General features: G+C 41.2%; 1 pseudogene; it reads left to right on the forward strand.

The window, feature by feature from the left end:
- Positions 1–10,823: 10,823 nt before the first annotated feature.
- Positions 10,824–14,285, forward strand: LOC102865325 (annotated as a pseudogene).
- Positions 14,286–20,910: the final 6,625 nt, after the last annotated feature.

Here is a 20,910-nt window from a genome sequence, read left to right on the forward strand (position 1 = left end):
GTTACTATATCAATCCATCTCTTCTGGGGCCTTCCTCTCCTGTGCCATCAAGCCATCCTTCTAAGCATGATGTCCTTCTCCAAGGATCAGTCTCTCCTGGCCACATGCCAAAAGTATGTGAGATGCAGCTTCAAAATCCTAGCCTCCAAGGAGAAACATGGTTTTTCCCTGTCCAAGACACATCTATTTGTTTTCTTGGTAGTCCATGGTATGTTCAAGTTTCTTCTCCAGCACCACAACTCAAAGGCATCCATTTTTCTTCTGTCATTTTTAATCATATCCAACTCTCTGATGCATAGCAAATAATTATGAAGATGATGGCCTGTATTAGGCACACCTTAGTCTCTAAGCTAAGATCATTGCATTTCAGTACTCTGGAGAGGTCTCTGACAGCAGATTTTCCCAATTCAATTCATCTTTTGATTTCCTGACTGCTCGTGTTAAGAGTTTTGATTGTGGAGCCGAGCAAGCTGTCATTATGAACAACTTTAAACTTCTCCCTCTATCATGGGGCTGCCAATTGGCCCAGTGGTAAGAATCTTTGTCTTCTTGATATTGAGCTTTAATATATATTTTAGACTATACTGCACAGAATGCTTCAGGTCCTTTTCACTTTCAGCAAGGTTTTGTCATCTGCATATCATAGGTTGTTGATGAGTCTTCCTCCAATTCTGATGCCACATTCCTCCTCAAAAGCCCAGCTTCCCAAATGATCTGTTCAGCATATAGATTTAAAAGTAGGGAGACAGGATGCATGCCTGATGCACACCTTTCCAGACTTTGAACAACGCAGTGTTTCCTTGCTCTGTTCTTAGGACTGCTTCTTGGTCCAATTATAGTTTTCACATACACACGATCAAGTGTTCTGGGATTTTCATTTTCCTCAAGGTGAGCCACAATATGCTGTGATTCACACAGTCAAATGCCTTTGCATAGTCAATGAAACACAGATAGACATTCTTTGGTACTCTTTGTTTTCTGCCAAGATCCATCTGACATTGGCGATAATGTTTTCAGTGCCACAATCTTTTCTAAACCCTGCTTGTATTTTGGTAGTTCTTCATCAATGTACTGTTCCAGTCATTTGTGGATAATTTTCAGCAGCATTTTGCCAACGTGTAATATTAGTGGTATTGTTTAATAATTTCCTTACTCTGTCAGATCATCTTTTTTTGGAATGAGAATAAATATGGATCTCTTCCTGTCAGTTGGCCAGGTAGTTGTCCTCAGGATTTCTTGGCATAACTTGGTGAGCACTTCCAGGGCAGCATCTGTTTGTTTAAATTGGTATTACATCAAGGATTTCCTATCTCACCACATCCTCTACAACATTTATTACTTGCTGTCCTGTTAAACTTTGCCAAGGTTCCCAGCCCCTTCACGACTGTTACTTGAAAAATGTCTATCTTCCAGGCTCTACCTGCTTTAAATAACATGTTCCCAGCCCTCAACCAGTGTTACTCAAAAAGTGCCACCTTCTAAATCCTACCTACTTTACATAAAAGACTCCTAGCTCCTAACTATTAATAATAAATAATACACCTTCTAGGTCCTAACAGTTTTAAATGAGTGGCTCAGCCCCAACAGACTCAAATGGGCTGAAATTCTGGGTTCTAAGTACTTTAAAGAAGAAGCTACAAGCCCTCAACTTACAGTTTCTCATAAAGACCCACCTTGCAGGTCCCAACTCTTTTAAATAAGAGGCTCTCAGACCACAATCAACCATTATTTTAAAAGCCCCATCTTTGAAGTCTTAGCTGCTTTAAGAGGTTCCTAACTACCAATTGACTGACTGTTAGTCAAAAGTCCCACCTTCTGGGTCCTCACTGCTTTAAATAAGAGACTCCCAGCCCCCAATTGACTATTAACTGAAAAGGTCCACTTTTTGAGTCCTAACCACTCCAATAAGAGGACCCCTGCCCCACATGACTGTTACTCAAAAATTTCCACCTCCCAGATCCTACGTGCTTTAAATAAAAGGCTCTGAACCCCCAACAAACCTTTATTCAAAAGAGCCCATCTTTAAAGTGTGCAAAGAGTGCTTTCAATAAGAGGTATCCAGCTAGGTCTAAAAGCCTCTTATTTAGATGTGTTAAGACACTGAAAGTGAGCCCTTTTGTATAACACTTTGTTGAGGTTGGGAGCCCCTTATTTAAAGCAGTTTGTATGTGGAAAGTGGGTCCTTTTGAGCAACAGTTGTCTGGGCCTGGGAATTTCCTGTTTAAAGTAGTTAGGCCTGGAAGGTGGGCCTTTTTTATTAGCAGACATTTGGGAGCTAGAAGCTTCTTATTTAAAGCCGTTAGATTGTGGAAGGTAAGCCTTATTGATTAACAGTTGAATGAGTTTAAGAGCCTCTTTTTAAAGCAGTTAGGATGCAAACAGTTGTTCCTTTCAAGTAATAGTCAGGAGGGTGCTGATAGTATTATTTATATCCGTTGGGATCCAGAAGGTGAGCCTTTTTCAAGTTTCAGTCAGTTGGTGGCTGGAAGCCTCTAATGTAAAGAAGTTAGGAACCAGAAAGTGGCCTTTCTGATTATCAGTCTATTGGTGGCTGGGAGCCTCTAAAGCAATTTGTACCCAGAAAATGTGTCTTCTTGAGAAAGAATCAGTTGGCAGCTGGGAGTGTCTTATTGAAAACATTTAGGACCCAGAAGTTTGGTCTTTTTGAGTAAAAGTTGGTTGTGGGTTGGTAACATAATTTTAAAAGCACTTAGGACACAAAGGGTGGGCCTTTTAGGATGGTTGCAGGATGGAAGCCTCTTTTTAAAAGCAGTTAGAATCCAGAAAGTGTTACCTTGTGAGTAGCAGTCAGTTGAGGCTATGAACCTCTTATTTAAGTTGGACCCAGAAGTTAGACCTTTTTCAGTAATAGTTGATTGGTTGCTGGCAGCCTCTTCTTTAAAGCAGTTAGGACTCTGAATGTGGGCCCTTTTGAGGAATAAATGGCTAAGAGCTAATAGCCTCTTTTTCAGTGCAGATCCAGAATGTAGGCTAATTTGAGTGACAGTTAATTGGGGGCTGGTAGCCTCATATTTAAATCAGGCAGTACTCGGAAGGTGAGCCCTTTTGAGTAACAGTCTGTCGTGGGCTGGTATCTTCTATTTGAAGCAGTTAGGACTCAGAGATGGGCTCTTTTGAGTAACTGTTCTTTGGGACTTGTTAACCTCTTATTTAAAACAAATAGGACCTGGGTTACAAGCCCTTTATTTAAAGCACTGAAGTCGGATCTTTTCTAGTAACAGTTGGATTGGAGCAGAGAGCCTTTTATGTAAAGCAGTTAGGACCCAGAAAATGGGCCTTTATGAATAACAGTCTGTTGGGGATTGGTAACATTTTATTTAAAGCAGTTGGAATCCGAAAGGTGGGCCTTTTCAAATAAGAGTTGCTTGGGAGCTGGGAGCATCTTATGTAAAACAGGACCCAGACATGGGCCTTTTTAATTTCAGCTCTCAAGAAGGCAGCTTGGACATGCCTAAGTTAAAGGGGTCGTCCATTCTATCCACCTTGATTTTCCAGTATCCATTGCATCTCCACATGCCACTGCTCTCTGTTCCAGGTAATTCACCCTGCTTTGCCCCTCTGAATTTCATCTCCTACAGAGGCAGATTGGACACTCCCAAGACAAAGGACTCACCCATTCCATCCACCATGATTTCCAGTGTACATTTCACCCCCACTTACCACAATATCTGCTCCAGGTAATTTGCTCTATTTCATATCTCTGAACATCAGCTCCAACAGAGGCTGGCTGGACACATCCAAGAGAAAGGGGTCATCCTCTCTATCTGTCATGATTTCCCAGCCTACATTGCGGTACCATCCACCAAACTATCTGTTCCAAGTAGTTTACTCTGAATTGTCCCTCTGAATTTTTTTTCATTAATTTTAATGAACATTTGCAGAAACTTAGGGTTTCAAGTCATTCATTGTTGCACTTTTCTCCCTGTCCACCTCTCCCTCCAATTCATTTTTCTCCTTGAAAAGTAAAAGAAAAACTTTTTCATTGCTATGCAATCTCTCCCCCCATTTCCACTCCACTGTGCAGCCTTCATTCTGGACTCCTGTAATGACAGTAATACACAATCATATATCCCTTTTAAGCAGTTCTCTCCCTCATATGTTTCAACACAGCATACATCATTCCTCTCCTCCTTCTCTGTCTTCCCTCAACCCCAATGTCAGTTCCATTTTACAATAGTGGCCCTATGCAATACTTGTCCTTTTGTGACGGAGATATTTAACTCAGCATAATGTCCTCCTCCAGAGTCATCCATTTTGCATAATATTTCATGAGTTCCTTGCTTTACAATGGTGTATAGTATTCCATTGTGTGAATATACCAGAACTTCTCTATCCATTCATTTGTTGATGGGTACTTGGGCTGTTTCCAGCTCTTTGCTATTCTGAACAAAGCTGCAATAAACATGGGCATGCATATATCTGCTTGGGTGGCGGTTATGGTTTCTTTAGGGTAAATTCCCAGTAGTAGAATTGGTATTTCTATTTGCATATAGGCTTCCATAGTGGTTGTACCATTTTACACTTGAACCAACAGTGAATAAGGGTTCCAGTTTCTCCACAACCTTGGCAGCATGTGTTGCTTGCTGTTCTATTAAATTTTGCTGTTCTTACTGTGGTGAGGTGATATCACATCGCTGTTTTTATTTGCATCTCTCTTAGAGCTAGAGATTTTGAACATTTCTTCATGTGTTTGTTGCCATCTGAAGGTCTTCTTTGGTGAAGTGTCTCTTCATATCCTGTGCCCATTTTTCAATTGGGTTATTTACCTTTATCTTGTTGTGCTCAAGTAGTTTATAAATTCTAGATATAAGTCCCTTATCTGGCATATCATTACCAGATACTTTTTCCCAGTCTGTGGCTTCCCTTTTTACACTATTGGAGAAGATTTGGGATGTGCATAGGGATTTGATTCTTAGAAGTTCCCATTTTTATTTATATTTTATCCTCTCCTGGTTGTAGATTTTCCAGGAAGTTTGGAAGACTGTTTATGTTTTGGATTAGGACTTCTAGAGTTCTTCCAAGCTTTTCTTTAATAAAGTTTATAGTCCTTGGTTTTAGTCCTAGGTCCATAATCAACTTTGAATTGTTTTTGTGTATGAAGTGAGGTGTGGATCTTGCTTGAGTTTTCTGCAGATAGTTTTCCAATTTTGCCAGCACCATTTGTTTAAAAAGGCTGTTGTTTCTCCACTTAACTGATTTCATCTCCTTGTCAAAAATCAGTTGACCATAGGTAGATGGGCTGATTTTGGGGTTCTCAATTCTATTCCATTGATCTATGTGTCTGTCATTGTACCAGTACCACGCTGTCTTGACCGCCATGGCAGTGTAGTAGGACTTAAAATCAGGGAGTGAGCTGCCTCCTACCTTGTTTCTCTTTTTAAGGAGTGCTTTGCTTATTCTGGGTAATTTTCCATTCCAAATGAAATTGGAGATTGCCTTTTCTATCTCGTTGAAAAATGAAGTTGTGTACCATCAAATCAGATCTGACTGGTACAGGAGGAGATTGCCCCCTCCTTCTCCATAGAAATCTGTTTTTAATTTAAAAAAATACAGCAATGTGGACATACTTTACTATAGCAAAAAAGAAAGTGTGTTTTATGGACTTTTGGCCCAATAATGTTTGTGAATTGGCACTCCTCTTCAGCATCAATAAAATATTTATAGACACAGCTCAGAGATTGTAAATCCACTGCCATTCACTGAAGTTTGCCCTCATGTGAATGCTGAAATTTAACTTTTTTTTTAAATAAATTTTTTTATTTTAATTGTGAATTTAATTAAAGTTTTCAGAAAAAAAATGGAATTGGTACTTGTATTGGTATTGCATTGAATATGTAAATTTCCTTTGGTAGTATTGTCATTTTCACAATATTGAGTCCTCCTATCCATGAGCAAGAGATATTCTTCCACCTCTCCAGGTCTCTTTTGTTTCTTGTAATGTTTTGTAAGTTTCTTTAAATAGATCCTTTGTACTTCTGGTTAGGTTTACTCCTAAGTATTTAATCTGGTGATTAGCTATTGTGAAGGTTATTGTTTTTCTCAGCTCCAGTTCTGTATTCTCTTTGTCACTGTAGAGAAATCCAAATGGTCTTTGTATGTTGATCTTGTATCCTGCCACTTTGCTGAATTGGTGACTATGTCCAGTAGTTTTCTTGCTGAGTCTTTAGTGTTTTCTAGGTATACTATCATATAATCTGCATATAGAGAGATATTTTTGCTTCCTCTTTGCCAATTTGAATACCTCTTATTTCCTTCTCTTGCTTTATTGCTATCACTAAGACTTTCGATACAATATTTTTTTTTCGATACAATATTGAATAGAAGAGGTGATAGTTGGCATCCTTGCCTAGTTCCTGTTCTTAAAGGGAATGCCTTTAACCTCTCTCCATTAAGAACAATGTTGGCTCTTGGGTTTGCATAGAAACTTTTTACTATGTTGAAGAAATTCCACTCTAATCCTATTTTGTTGAGTGTTTTAATCAGGAAAGCATGTTGGATTTTGTCAAAGGCCTTTTCTGCATCAATTGATAGAATCATGTGGTTCTTTTTCTTTGCTTTGTTAATGTGATGAATGGCATTGATTGTTTTTCTTATGTTGAACCATACCTGTTATGAATCCCACTTGGTCATGGTGAATTGTACCTCAGAATTTTAACTCCCAAGGAAGCAATTTGGACACTCCCCAAACAAAGGGGTCACAAACTCTATCCTCCATTATTTTACAGAGTACATTGGACCCCCTTCTGCTGCACTATCTGGTCCAAGAAACTCACCTTGTCTTGCCTCTCTGAATTTCAATACCTATGAAGGCAGATTGGACCATCCCAAGACAAAAGTGCCACCCTCACTATCTTAATTTCTCTGTGTATATCGTATTCGCTGTGCTTTTTGCCCCAGGTAATTTGCCAGGCTTCATCCCCCTGAAGGCAGACTCTATACTCTCAAGACAAAGGGGTTGCATACCCTATCCACCTTGATTTTCCAGTGTGCTTTACACCCCCCTCACTGCTCTATCTGCTTCATGAAATTGCCCTGATTTGCTCCTCTGAATTTTTACTCCCACAGAGACAGATCATACCTAGTCTATTCACTGCTATTTCTTAGCTTACTTTGCATTCCCGCTCGCTGTGCTATCTGCTCCAGGGAGCCTGCCCTAATCTGCCTTTCTGAATTTGATCTCCAGTGGAAACAGATTGGACACAACCAAGACAAAATGGTCACCTACTTTGTATGCCATGATTTCCAGCCTACACTACACCACCACCTTTTTCACTATCTGCTCTAGGTAATTCACCTTGCTTTACCTTTCTGAATTTCAACTCCTAGAGAGGAAGTTTGGACACTCCCAAGACACAGGGGTTGCAGTCTATCAGCCATGATTTCCCACCATACATTACACCCTCACCAGCCAAGTTATCTGCCCTAGTTCATTTGCCTTGCATGGCCCCTCTCAATTTCAACTCCAACAGAGGCAGATTGGACACTCTTAAGACAAAGGTGTCATCCACTCTCTCTGCATGACTTCCCACTGTACATTGTAAACACACACACACACACACACACACACACACACACATCAGCCCCGCTATCTGCTCCAGGTAACTCACCCAACTTCTCCCCTCTGAATTTGAACTCCCATGGAGACAGATTGGACACTCTCAATGAAAAGGAGTCACCCACTTTATTCTCTGTGGTTTCCTAGTGTATGTTGCACCCCCTCCTGCCACATATCCCTTGATATTCAATGCTTGGTATTCCTTGGAGGCAGATTGTACACTCCCAAGACTAAGGGTCACTCATTCTATACGCCATGATTTAAAAGCATCTTGAACACCCACTCACTGTGCTATCTGCTCCAGGAAATTCACCCTGCTTTGCCCCTCTGAATTTCAACTGCCATGGAGGCAAATTGAACACTCTCAAGACAAAGAGGTCACCCTTTCGGTCCTCCACAATATCCCAGTGTACAATGCAACCCTACCTACTCTGCTATCTGCCCCAGCTTACTTGCTCTTCATCACATCTCTGAATTTCAACACTTGTGGAGGCAGATTAGGAACTCCCATGACAAAGGGGTCTCCCACTCTATTCGCTGTGATTTCCCAGCTTACACTACACCCCCACCTGCCACGCTATTTGCTCCAGGAAACCCACCATGCACCCCCTCTCTAAATTTGAACTCCCTTCTTTTCTAAGTCTCCCTCCAGCCCCCATATGAGTCTTGTTTTATAACAGTGGATTTATGAAGTATTTGTCCTTTTGACTGAGATATTTCAAGAGAAGTTGAATAATGAACATTGCATTGGAACAGATAAAGGAATATATTAAAAGGAATATATGATTAGGAATTACTTGTATGACAACACTCCAGAATAAGAGGTGCATGCAAAGTGGACTGGGAGAGGAAGGAAATTATGTAACAATTAATGAATTTTTTTTTAAAGTGGACTGGTGGGGGCCTAGGGAGGAAAATGTGCAGCAATGAATGAATGAAAAAAAAATCCAACTTTTCTGTAAGCTTTCGTTAAAATGACAATTAAAAAAATAAAAATAATAAAAAGAACTGTGTTCGGTCCCACAGGAGAAAAATGTATTGTTACTCCATTCAACAATACACACACACACATTTGAATTCACATGGAGGCAGATTAGACAATCCCAAGACAAAAGGGGTGGTCTAGTCTATTTGCTGGTATATTTCTATCTGCAGATATTTCCCAGTCTACATTGTACCCCTGCTCCCTGCTATGCTATCTGCTCCAGAAAGCTCATCCTGTTTTGCCACTCTGTATTTCACCTCCCACAGAGGCAGATTGGACACTCCCAAGTAAAAGGAGTCATCTACTCTATCCACTGTGATATACCAGTGTACTCTGCACTTCCACCTGGTGTGCTATCTTCTCCATCTAATTCGCCCTGCTTCGATCCTCTGAATTTCAACTCCCCGAGAAGCAGGTTGGACACTCCCAAGACAAAGGGGTCACCCTGTCTATCTGCCTCGATTTCACAGAGAACATAGCACTCCAATCCACTGTGCTACTTACTCCAGGTGACTCATCCCGCTTCATCATTCTGAATTTCAATTCTGGCAGAGGCATATTGTACATTCTCCAGACAAAGGAGTCACATACTCTTTCAGCTTTGATTTTTCAGCATACATTCCAACACTACCCATCACCATTATCCAGGTAATTTGGCCTGCTTCCCCTCTCTTAATTTCAACTCCACTGGAGGAAGCTTGGACATCCTCAAGCCAAAGAGGTTGACCACTCTATCTGTTGCAATTTACCAGTGTATATTGTACTCCCACTCACCACTCTATCTGCTTCAGATAATTCTCCCTGTTTTTCCCCTCTTTTAAAGATTTTTTATTTTTTTAATTTTTTTTAAAATTAATTTTAGTGAAAATTTACAAAGACGTTGGATTTCCGTTCATTCATTGTTGCACTTTTCTCCCTGCCCAGCCCTCCCCCACAGTACACTCTTCTCTTTGAAAAGTGAAAGAAAAGTTCCCCCATGGTTTTACAATCCCTCACCTCCAGGTCCACTCCACTATTTAGTCTTCATTCTGGACTCCTGTCATGACAATAATACCTAATCACATATCCCTTTTAAGCAGTTTTCTCCCCCATCTGTTACAATGTATTATACATTACTTATCTCATCTTTCTCAGTTTCCCTCCAACCCCCATGTCAGTCCTGTTTTATAACAGTGGCACTATGCAGTATTTGTCCCTTTGTGACTGTCATATTTCACTCAGCATAATGTCCTCCAGGATCACCCATTTTGAATAATATTGCATGAGTTCCTTGTTTTTCAATGCAATGTAGTATTCCATTGTGTGAATATACCACAGCTTCTCTATCCATTCATTTGTTGATGGGCACTTGGGCTATTTCCAACTCCTTGCTATGGTGAACAAAGCAGCAATAAACATGGGTGTGCATATATCTGCTTGGGTGGCACTTATGGTCTCTTTGGGGTATATTACCAGTAGTGGAATTGCTGGGTCAATGGTATAACTATTTGCAACTTTTTCAGAAAGCGCCACACTACCTTCCACTTTGGTTGCACCATTTTACACTTCCACCAACAGTGAATAAGGGTTCCAGGTTCTCCACAACCTCATCAGCATTTGTTGCTTGCTGTTCTGTTAAATTTTGCTATTCTGATTGGGGTGAGATGATATAGTTGTTTTGATTTGCATCTCTCTTAGAGCTAGGGATTTTGAACATTTTTTCATGTGCTTGTTGGCCATCTGAATGTTTTCTATAGTGAAGTGTCTCTTCATATCCTGTGCCCATTTTTCAATTGTATTGTTTACCTTTATCTTGTTGTGATGCTCAAGTATTTTACAAATTCTAGATATAAGTCCCTTATCTGACATGTCATTACCAAATAATACTTTTTAACAGTCTGTGGCTTCCCTTTTTACCCTGTTGGAGAAGTTTTTGGATGTGCATTGTTTTGCCCCTTTGATTTTCAACTCTTGCAGAGGCAAATTGCACACACCCACTCTGTCTGTGGTGATTTCCCAGCATACATTGCACCCCCACCCACAAAACTATTCGCTCCAGGTAACTCACCCTGCTCCCCCCCCCCACCCCTCTGAATTTTAACTCCCTTGGGAGCAGATTGGACACTCCCAAGCCAAAGAGGCCAGCCACTTTATCTGCAGAGATTTACTGGTATACATTGTACTTCCACCCCCACCCTATTTGCTCCAAGTAACTCACCCTGCTGTGCCCTTCTGAATTTCAAATCACAAAGAGGCAGATTGGACAGTCCCAAGACATAGAGGATGCCCATTCTTATCGTCCATAATTTCCCAGTGTACATTGCACCCCCTACTCACCATGCTATATACATGCTCCAGGTAAGCCATCATGCTTTGATGACTCTGAATTTCAACTCCTATGAAGCTAAATTTGACACTGCCGAAACAAAGGGGTTGTCTACTCTATCCGTCATTATTTCCTAGTGTATATTATACCCTCCACCCTATGTGGTAACCTCCTGGTAACTTCCCTTGCTTTGCCTCTCTAAGTTTAAACCCCCACAGAGGCAGATTGAACACTCTCAAAACAAAGGTGGCGCCTTTTCTATCTGCTGCAATTACCCAACATACGTTGCACCCCCATCCACTGCTCTATCAGCTCCATGTAACTCATCTTGCTTCCCTCATCTGAATTTCAACTCTGCTGAGGCTGATTGGACACTCTCAAGATAATGTCATCCACTCTATTTCTCATGATTTCCCAGCATACTTTCCATCCCCAACCTCCTCACTATCTGCTCAAAGTAGTTAGACCTGCTTCTCCCCTCCAAATTTCAACTCCAATGGAGGAAGATTGGACACTCCAAAGATAAAGGAGTCACCCATTCTATCTGTAGTGATTTAGCAGTGTACATTGTACCCCCACCAACCTTGCTATCTGTTCCAGGTAACGTGCCCCACATTGAGCCCTCAGGGAAGCACAAGACATCCCTCTTGGGCCAAGACAGAAGCACAAAACATCACATTAATCTGAGAAATTTTACCATAGAACTGAACTAACACATATCACAAAAGGTACACATAATGTTTAAAAAGCAGCAGACAGCTTCAAACACCATGGAAAATCAAACAAACTAAACCTTCACCGAAAAAAAGGAGAGCATATTGCAGACCAAATGAATACCTCAGAGACAGAGAGTAGAAATATATTAATATGGAATCACACGAATAGTGAAAGAAGCCACAAATAATGGAAGAACAAATGGAAACCAAAAAGAAAGTGCCCCTGAAACAAGAAACCGGAAGAAATCCAATTGAGTTATTTGAACAACTACTGCAGAAATTTCAAAAGATGGAGGAAAGATTTGATACTATAGATTAAAAGGCAGAAGTTTAAAAACCAACAAGACAAAGAAGATACAAGCAACACAGTTTAAAATTAACAGAAATGCATGGAAGTGCAATCTAGAAGAACAATATTGAAATAGCATAAGTTTCCAACATGCTGGAGGGACAAAATAGCAGAACAAAAGAAATGGAACAAAGAGTGAATGAGCTGGAAAACAAGAATCAAAGGGAATACGCTAGAAGAGGAAAGATAGAGAGATAACAGAAGGAAAGTGAAGAAGACATTAGAATCATGTGCGATGGCATCAAAAGGAACAAAACGCATATAACTGGAATCCCAGAACCCCAAGGAGGCAGAGAAAGCACTGGAAAAACTTGTGGGAGGGGTACTAGAAGAAAACTTTCCAGGCATTATGAAAAATGAAATCCACATTCTAGAAGTTCAGTGAACCTCAAACAGCTTGGCTGCCAACAGAAAAACATAAAGACATATCATAGTCAAATTTTCCAAAAGATAAGGAAAAACAAAGATTCACATACAAAGAAGAATCAATTCCACTAAATTAGTATTTCTAAGTAGTAAACCATGTGAGCAAGAAAATAATGGGATGCCACATACAAAGGTTAAAATGAAAATATTACCAGCTGAGGATTTTGTACCCAGCAAAGCTATCAATTAAATATGAAGGAGAAATCATTTGAAGAAAAAACAGGAGCTAAAGAAATTTGAGAAAACAAGACTAACTCTACAAGACATTCTTAGGGGAATCCTTCAAAAGAGACAGAAAAAGAAACGGGATGAACTTTAGTAACCAGAAACAACCAAAGAAGAAACCCAACAAAAACCTGGCATGTCAATAATCTCCCTTACTGTGAATGAACTAAATGCACCAATTAATAGAAAAAGAGTAGAAGAGTAGATTTAAAAAACCCTCAGCGGCATGCGCAGGCGTGCGTTGCAACGACGGCGGAGACTCCGTGGAGCTCGAGGCATCCGGACTCCAGCTCGCTGGTGGAGTGTGCTTGCACCTGCAGCGTCGGAGTGACCGGGGCCGGTGTCTTCAGGGGCTTCTCCCAGACCTGGCTGCGCATTCGGAGCCTTGATCCTGCTACATCCCAGGCACGAGTGTCACCCAGCACGTGATCTCCCTTTGGGGACCTCGGCAGTCCAGGCGCATCTCCTAGACTCTCAGCTCCAGGAAGGGTTCCAGCCCCAGGGTCCTCCCCCGACCCCTGAGCATGGCGGCGATGAACCTGCTGGAAGATTGATGCCAGGGGATGGATATGGACATCCACCGGGCCCTGGTGGTTATGGGCATCCCTGTGAAGTGTGAGCAGGCAGAAATCGAGGAGACCTTGAGGGGGATCTTCACCCCTCTGGGTCCGTACCACGTGCTCAACAAGATACTCATGAGGGCGGAGAACACCAAAGCCGCTTTGGTCGAGGTGGGCGAGGGCGTGAACCTGAGCACCGTCCCCTGGGAGTTCCCCGGAAGAGGGGGTTCCTGGAGAGTGGTCTGTCGGGACCCCACCCAGGATGCGGAGTTTCTCAGAAACCTGCATGAATTCCTGGAGGTCGAAGGGCGCACCATGGAGGATGTGATCAGCCTACTGCACCTCAACCACCCCTAATGGCCCTTGAGCTGGAATGTGTGCCACGAAAATTGGGCCGAAGCTTTGGGGGCCCTCCTGGGGGCAGTGGTGCAGATGCTCTACCATATGGATGCGGAGCTTCGCAATCCAGAGGAGGCGAGGGCGCAGGAGTTGGCGGTGGCTGAGGCCGTGGCAGCCTGCACTTCCGAAGGAGGAAAGCAGATCAAGAAGGAGCCTGGACAGGCGTCCAAGGCCAGCTGTATCCTGAAGCTGGAGGAGGGCAGTAGGGGTGACCCCACCGATGAGGCCCCTCAACCCCTTGCTCGCAGGTCAGGGCCCAAGAATGCCTCCAAGAGAAAGAAGCAGAACACAGCCTCCAAGAAGGAATGGAGGTTCTGGAAGAAACCCAGCAGTGAGGTCTTCTTTGAAGACTCCAACGGGGATGAGGCTGCTAAGATGGAGACCTCAACCCCCAAACCAAGTGTTAAGAAAGAGGAGGCAGATCTTAAAAAGCCCAGGGTGAAATACCCTCAACAGGTTCGCAGACCCCGGCCCCAGGAGACCTCCAGCTCCTCCTCCTCTTCCTCCTCCTCTTCGGAAGAGGAGAACCCGGGAGGTACCTCAGAGTCAGGCCAAGAGGTCCCCCCAAAGAAGAAAGCCATGGGTTTGGGCTCGAGGAAGAGGCTCGCTCCTATGAGGAAGAAGAAGAAACTGAGCTTGGGCCCAGTCTCCGGTGTCCGCATGGATTTGGAAGAAGCTGCGAAGTTGCCCGAGTCTCAAAAAAAAAGAGCCAGAGACCCCTGGAATCCCAGGGGATCTTTCTGAGGAGACGCTGGCCTCTGGGTCCTCGGGTCCCGTGGTCATGACTGAAGGTTCATCTCAAACGTCCAGTGACAAGAATGACCAGAGAAGTCACCTGGAGGGTGTCAACAGGTGGAAGAGGTGGGAAAAGCGGGAGTGGGGAGCGGAGGATGAGTCCCCTAAAGGGGAGGAAGAGGCAGTGGGTGAAACGGGTGACAAGGAAGGCTCCATAGCGTCAGAAGAGGCGGCTGACGCAATGGTGGAGGGTGTAGGTGGGAACCCCACACTTCCTCCCTCTCCCAGCAGCAGTTCCTGAAGATCAGCATTTTGTATCTGAGGGGGGTGGCCCTTAGAGGCCTCAGAGCAAATCCACCTATCTTTTTTCCTGATGTATGTCACTGGAGTGGTAAAAAATCCATTCTCTCTGACTCATCTCCCTTGATAAGAATTTCATGGTTTGGGGTCTGTTGTTTGTTTGGGGTTTGTGACTTTGAGAGACCCTGGGTGGAGCATAAACTTGGTTAAGTGCTGGCTATTAACCAAGAGGTTGATCTTTCAAGGCCACCCAGAGGCACCTCAGAAGAAAGGTCTAGTGTTCTATACTTATATTTTTTTTTGTTCTATACTTTTTGAAAAAAATTACAACCTTGAAAACCCCATAGAACGCAGTTCCACCCTGACTGTCATGGGGTCGCCTTGAGTCGGGATAGACTCAGTGGCACTTGTTTGGAGTTTTGTTATTGAAAGGCCTGCTGTGAAAATAGGGATATTGTTTGGTTTTGTTACTTTTTTACGTTTTTGCTTTTGGTGTTTTTTTTTAAGTCCCAAATCATACTTCTGCCTGTTCCTCCCTCTTTGAACTGTTTTGACTTCTGTCCAGAAAGCTTTGATTTTTGGGAAAGGGGAGCATCCATACCAGAATAATTGAAAGACGTTCAAAGATTGGTACAGCGATTGCTGATGTCACAGAGTGGGACCAGACCTCATTCAGAGTCCCACTTTGTAGAGGTGACCCTCAGGTGAATGGTGTTGTAACCTGAGGTGGGTGGACTTGAGGGGAGGGGCCATTTACCTGTGTAACGTTCTCTTTTGCCTGCTTCACTGTCTCCTCTGCTTACTTTCTGAGGTGGGTGAGTTCCAGATACGAGAACATTTTGGAATGTACTAGAACAGTCACCTTAACAACCTTTTTAGGGTCTCTGTTGTGCTCACTCATATTTGACCTTCCACTCCAACTCCTGCTACATCAGGACGGTCAGCAGGCTGCGTTGGCTTTGACAGCTTAAAGAGCAATGTTTTCATTTTTTCTCTGAGCTGAGTAGTAGGTCTGTTAGTCGAGAATTTTCTGTACAGACCTGATGACTTGCTCCTCCAATTCATTTTCTACTTGCGTCCTCCAGTCAGTCTCAGAAGAGTTACGTAAAAATATTCATTAGAATTTGAAAATACTGAATTTTAAGATTAACTTAATAGTAGTTTATTGGTGGTTTTTGTTTTGTTTTGGTTTTTGGGTTTTTTGTCCCCCTGAAAGCGTCAAAGGGAAAGGGGTGATTTGGAGAGAACTGTGGTGCCATTCTGTTTACTTAACTCCTCATCTGTTTCCACCAAACTCACATCTTGTAGCCTGGGAGGGGAAAAAAATAATTCCTTAAAAATTGATCATTAATATCTGAGTAAGATACTAAATCATACTAGAATTCCATGTTGTGTGTGTATATATGTAGGGAGTATAAGTAACCTCAAGTCAGTGGTTTTCAAACAGCATCCCGGGGAACCCAAAGGTTCCACAAAGATTTAAGTCGACTTTGTTCTTTCTCATGTGTACTGGGGGAGGGACCCACAAGATCAACCGCTTGTATATGCCATGGGCCGACTGTATCACTGCTGAGGCTACCAAAATAATATTTTATGTTTGTAGGTTAAGTTTTTGTAAATCTCTTGAATACCTGGTTTTTGCTGTTTGTTAGCATATAAGTGAATCTCCTGTCACTGTGACTTGGAGGAAGGAGGGGAGAAAGGAAAGAAACTCCGCCTCCTCCGTGTATTGTACTGTAACTGAAGGCAAATTTACCTGGCTCGTTCACACACTTGTTATGCTGCTGTGTTTTCTGTTGCATATTGACAGATAATACTCAACCGTGTAGTTTTAACCCTGGTAAACTAGGGCTCATGGCAGGGGAGGGCCTCCGCCCTGACTTCAGTTTTTTTGTGACCAAGAATGTGAAACAATTGTTAGGTCCTATTAGTGATTCCGCTTTGCAACAAACATTAGTCTTGTGATGCCTTGTAAAATCCTAGGTGAATTTCAGAGACTATGCCAAAGACCATCTGCAGCTGGAGTTCCCAATGGCACGTTTCTCAACACATGTGAAGCAAACTGGACTCGGATGGTGAAGAAAGCCTGTGGCTGGCCAACCTCTGATGACAAGATCGAGTCCATGAGGGCTTCACAAAGCACGGTTGTCACCAGGACCAGTAGCTCTTGAGTGTCAGTGTGTTAAATAAAGTTGTGTAAATGACAAACAAATTCATCAATATACTGCCTACAAGAGACACATCTAAGAAATAAAGAAAAAGACTAAAAATCAAAGGGTGAGAAAAACATACCAAGCAAATGGCAAAATGGCACACACAAAAAACTAGTTTTCTTTTTACTCTCTTTGAGAAGTTTTTTGATGTGCGTAGGGATTTGATTTTTAGAAAGTCCCTTTCATTTATTTTATTCTCTCCTGGTTGTAGGATGTTAAAGATGCTTAGAATACTGTTCATATTGTGGATTATGACTTCTAGAGTTTTCTAGAGTTCCAAGCTTTTCTCTGGTGAATTTTATAGTCATTCATTTTACTTCTAAGTCCTTGATCCACTTTTAGTTGGTTTTTGTGTATAGTGTGAGGTATGGCTCTTGCTTGAGTTTTTTACAGATAGTTTTCCAATTTTGCCAACACCATTTGTGAAAGAGGCTTTCGTCTTCCCACATAACTAATATTGTCTCCTTGTCAAAGATCAATTGATAAGTTGATTTCTGGGCTTTCAATTCTATTCCATTGATCTATGTGTCTACCACAGTACTAGTACCATGCTGTCTCGACCACCATGGCTGTGTAAAAGGAAATAAACAGACTGGGAAAAATATTTGGTAATGACATATTTGATAAGGGGCTCATTATCTAAAATTTATAGAATACTCTAGCACTTCAACAAGAAAAAGGTAAACAATTCAATTGCAAAATGAGCACAGGATATGAATAGATGGTTCACCAAAGAAGACATTCAGATGGCAAACGAACAAAAATAAATGTTCAAAATCTCTAGATACAGAGAGATGCAAATCAAAACAACTATGAGATGTAATTTCTCTCCAGTAACAACAGCAAAATTCAACAGAGCAGCAAGCAACAAATGCTGGTGAGGTTATGGAGAGATTGGAACACTTATTCACTGTTGGTTGGAGTGTAAAATGGTACAGCCACTATAGAAGGCAGTATAACATTTTCTCAAAAAGAAATACCATTTGACCATATTTCTCAAAATAGAAATACCATTTGACCAGGCAATTCCACTACTAGAAATATACTCTAAAGAAATCAGAGCTGCCACCCAAACTGATATATGCACACCAATGTTTATTGCTGTGCTATTCACAATAGCAAAGAGATGGCAGCAACTCAAGTGCCCATTAAGAAATGCATAGAAAAGCTATGGAATACTATTCAGCACTGAAAAACAAAAAAATCATAAAATATTACACAACATGGGTGACCTTTAAGGACATAATGCTGAGTGAAATATCTCAGTCACAAAAGGACAAATACTGCATAATACCACTGTTATAAAACAGGACTGACATTGGGGGTTGAAGGGAAACTAAGAAAAGAGGGATAAATAATGAACACTGCATTGGAACAAATGAAGGAAAGAACTGTTTAAAAGGAATATATGATTATACATATGACAAAGCCCGGAATAAGAGGTACAGTGCAAAGAGATCTGGGGGAGGGAGGTGCAACAATGAAAAAATAATTTAAAAAAGTTAACTGGGGGATGGGGAAGGGAGGGAGAGGGGGTAAAATGTGCAACAATGAATGAATGGAAATCTGACTTTTCTGTAAACTTCTGTTAAAATAGTTAAAAGAAATAATTTTATATAAAAAGCAGGAGTGGCAATAATATGAATAACTGGTAAACTTCAGAATGGAAACCTATTAATCTAATGATTAAAGTCACAATAGACCAAGAAGGCATAACCTAACTACAGGCTTGCAAAATAAATAAAATAATGATTAACAAACTTGAAGAGAGAAATAGACAGATCCACAATAGTGATAGAAGACTTTTAACACATCACTCTCAGTAAAGGATAGGACAACTCAAAAGAAACTCAACAAAGATGCCGAAGATTTAAACTATAAAATCAACCCATTGGATTTTGTGGATATATTCAGGGTAGTGCGCTCAACTCAATTTACTTTCAAGTGCACATGATACATTACTCCAGAATTGACTACATATTAGGTCACAAAGCAAACCTCAACAAATTCAAAATCATTGGTATGATACAAAGTATCTTCTCAGACCACAATGTCATAAATAAATGACAAGAGGGTTATTCTTACAAAACTACCCACATAGGAGTTAAATAACACCATGCTAGAACATGGTTGGAAGATATAAAAAGTTAAATTTAAAAATTTCTCAGAACAAATTGTAATGAAAATGCATGTCAAAACCTCTGGGATATATCCAAAGTAGTCCTCAGGGACAGTTCATAGCAATAGGCAAAAACATAAAAAATGAGAACCAAAGCAAAATCAATGACCTCACTCAATATGTCCACTAAATAGAAAAAGAAATACAATCATGTCACACATCTTTGAGAAGCAAAGTCATTATAATGACAAGAGCTGAAATGAATGAGACAGAAAATAGAAAAACAATTGAAACTATCAAAAAGACCAGGAGCTAGTTCTTCAAAAAGTTTTGTAAACTAGACAAACCATTGACAAACTTAACAAAAGAAAAGAGAAGATGCAAATTACTTGGATAAGAAATTATAGAGGTGACATCACAATAGAACCAGATGACATTAAATAGATAATATAAGGAATATTAAAGCTATACTCGGATAGATTTGAAAACCTACAGGGAATGGTTTAATTCCTTGAAACTCACACCCTATGCTGATTGGCACAGACAGATGTAGACCACTTGAATAGACCTATCACAAAAGAAGAAATTGAACAGGCCATAAAAAGACTCTCTCCTAAAAGTTCTGGCCCATACGGCTTCACAGGTGAATTCTTACAAATATTTAGAGAGGATCTATCACCACTTCTACTTAAATCATTTTAAAAAATAAAAAAGAAGGAACATTCCCAGAGACCATGAGGCAGGTATTACCCTAATTAATAAAACAGGCAAAGACATTACTGAAAAAGAAAACTACAAGCACTCTCTCTCATATAGGCAAAAAAATCCTTAACAGAATACTGGCCAACAGAATTCAATAGCATATAAAAAATAACTTTTATGACAAAGTGAGATTCATAACATGTATGCAAGGATGGTTTAACACAAGAAAATCAATCAACATAATTCATCACATCAATAAAACAAAGAATAAAAACCAAAATGTTCTGCTAATTGGTGTAGCAAAGACTTTAACAAAATCCATACCCCTTCTTAATTAAAACACTTGTTATTTTTGTTGTTATGTGCTGTAGAGTTGCCTGTGACCCCTAAGACCCTATGTACAGCAGCTCTAAACCCTGCCCTGTCCTGAGCCAGTCTCACTAATTCCAACACACCAACCCCTATTGCCCTAGCCACTGTATCTATCCATCTTATCTGGGGTCTCCCTCACCTGTGCAGTTCCTCCACCCTTCCAAGCATGATGTCCTTCTCCAAGTACCAATCTCTCTGGGCCATGTGCCCAAAGTATGTGAGATTGAGGTTCAAAATCCTAGCCTCCAAGGCAAATCTTAGTTTCACCTTCTCCAAGACAGACATATTTGTTTCCTTGGCAGTCTGTGGTATGTTTAATCTCTTCTCCAGCACCACAACTTGAAGGCATTTATTCTTCTTCTGTCATCCGTAGTCATTGTCTAGCTCTCTGAAACATAACAAGCAATTGCGACGACCATTGCCTGAATTAGGCACACTTCAGTCTCTAGACTGACATCGTTGCTTTTCAGCACTATGGAGAGGTCCCTGACAGCAGATTTTCCCAATGCAATTTGTCCATTGATTTCCTGACTGCTGGTGCCAAGAGCGTTGATTGTGGAGCCAAGTAAGTTGTAACAACCTCAATCTCTTCTCCAACCATCATGGTGCTGCTTTGTCTTCTTGATGTTGAGCTTCAATCCATTTTGAAAACTACAGTCCTTGACCTTCTGTAGCAAGCACTTCAGGCTCTCCTCAGTTTCAGCAAGCAAGGTTGTGTCATCTACATAACATAGGTTGTTGATGAGTCTCCCTCCAATCTTGATGCCATATCCCTCCTCATAAAGCCCTGCCTTGAATAAGCAAAGCACTTCTGATACAAGAATAAAGTAGGAAGCATGACATTCCCTGATCGTAAAACCTTTCAAGTCCTAACTAAATTAAATAAGAGACTACCAGCCCTCAACTCACTCTGACGCTAAAGGGGCCA

The sequence above is a fragment of the Elephantulus edwardii genome, unplaced genomic scaffold, assembly GCF_000299155.1.
Source record: "Elephantulus edwardii isolate Elephantulus edwardi_28Jun2011 unplaced genomic scaffold, EleEdw1.0 scaffold00178, whole genome shotgun sequence".
Lineage (NCBI taxonomy): Eukaryota > Metazoa > Chordata > Mammalia > Macroscelidea > Macroscelididae > Elephantulus > Elephantulus edwardii.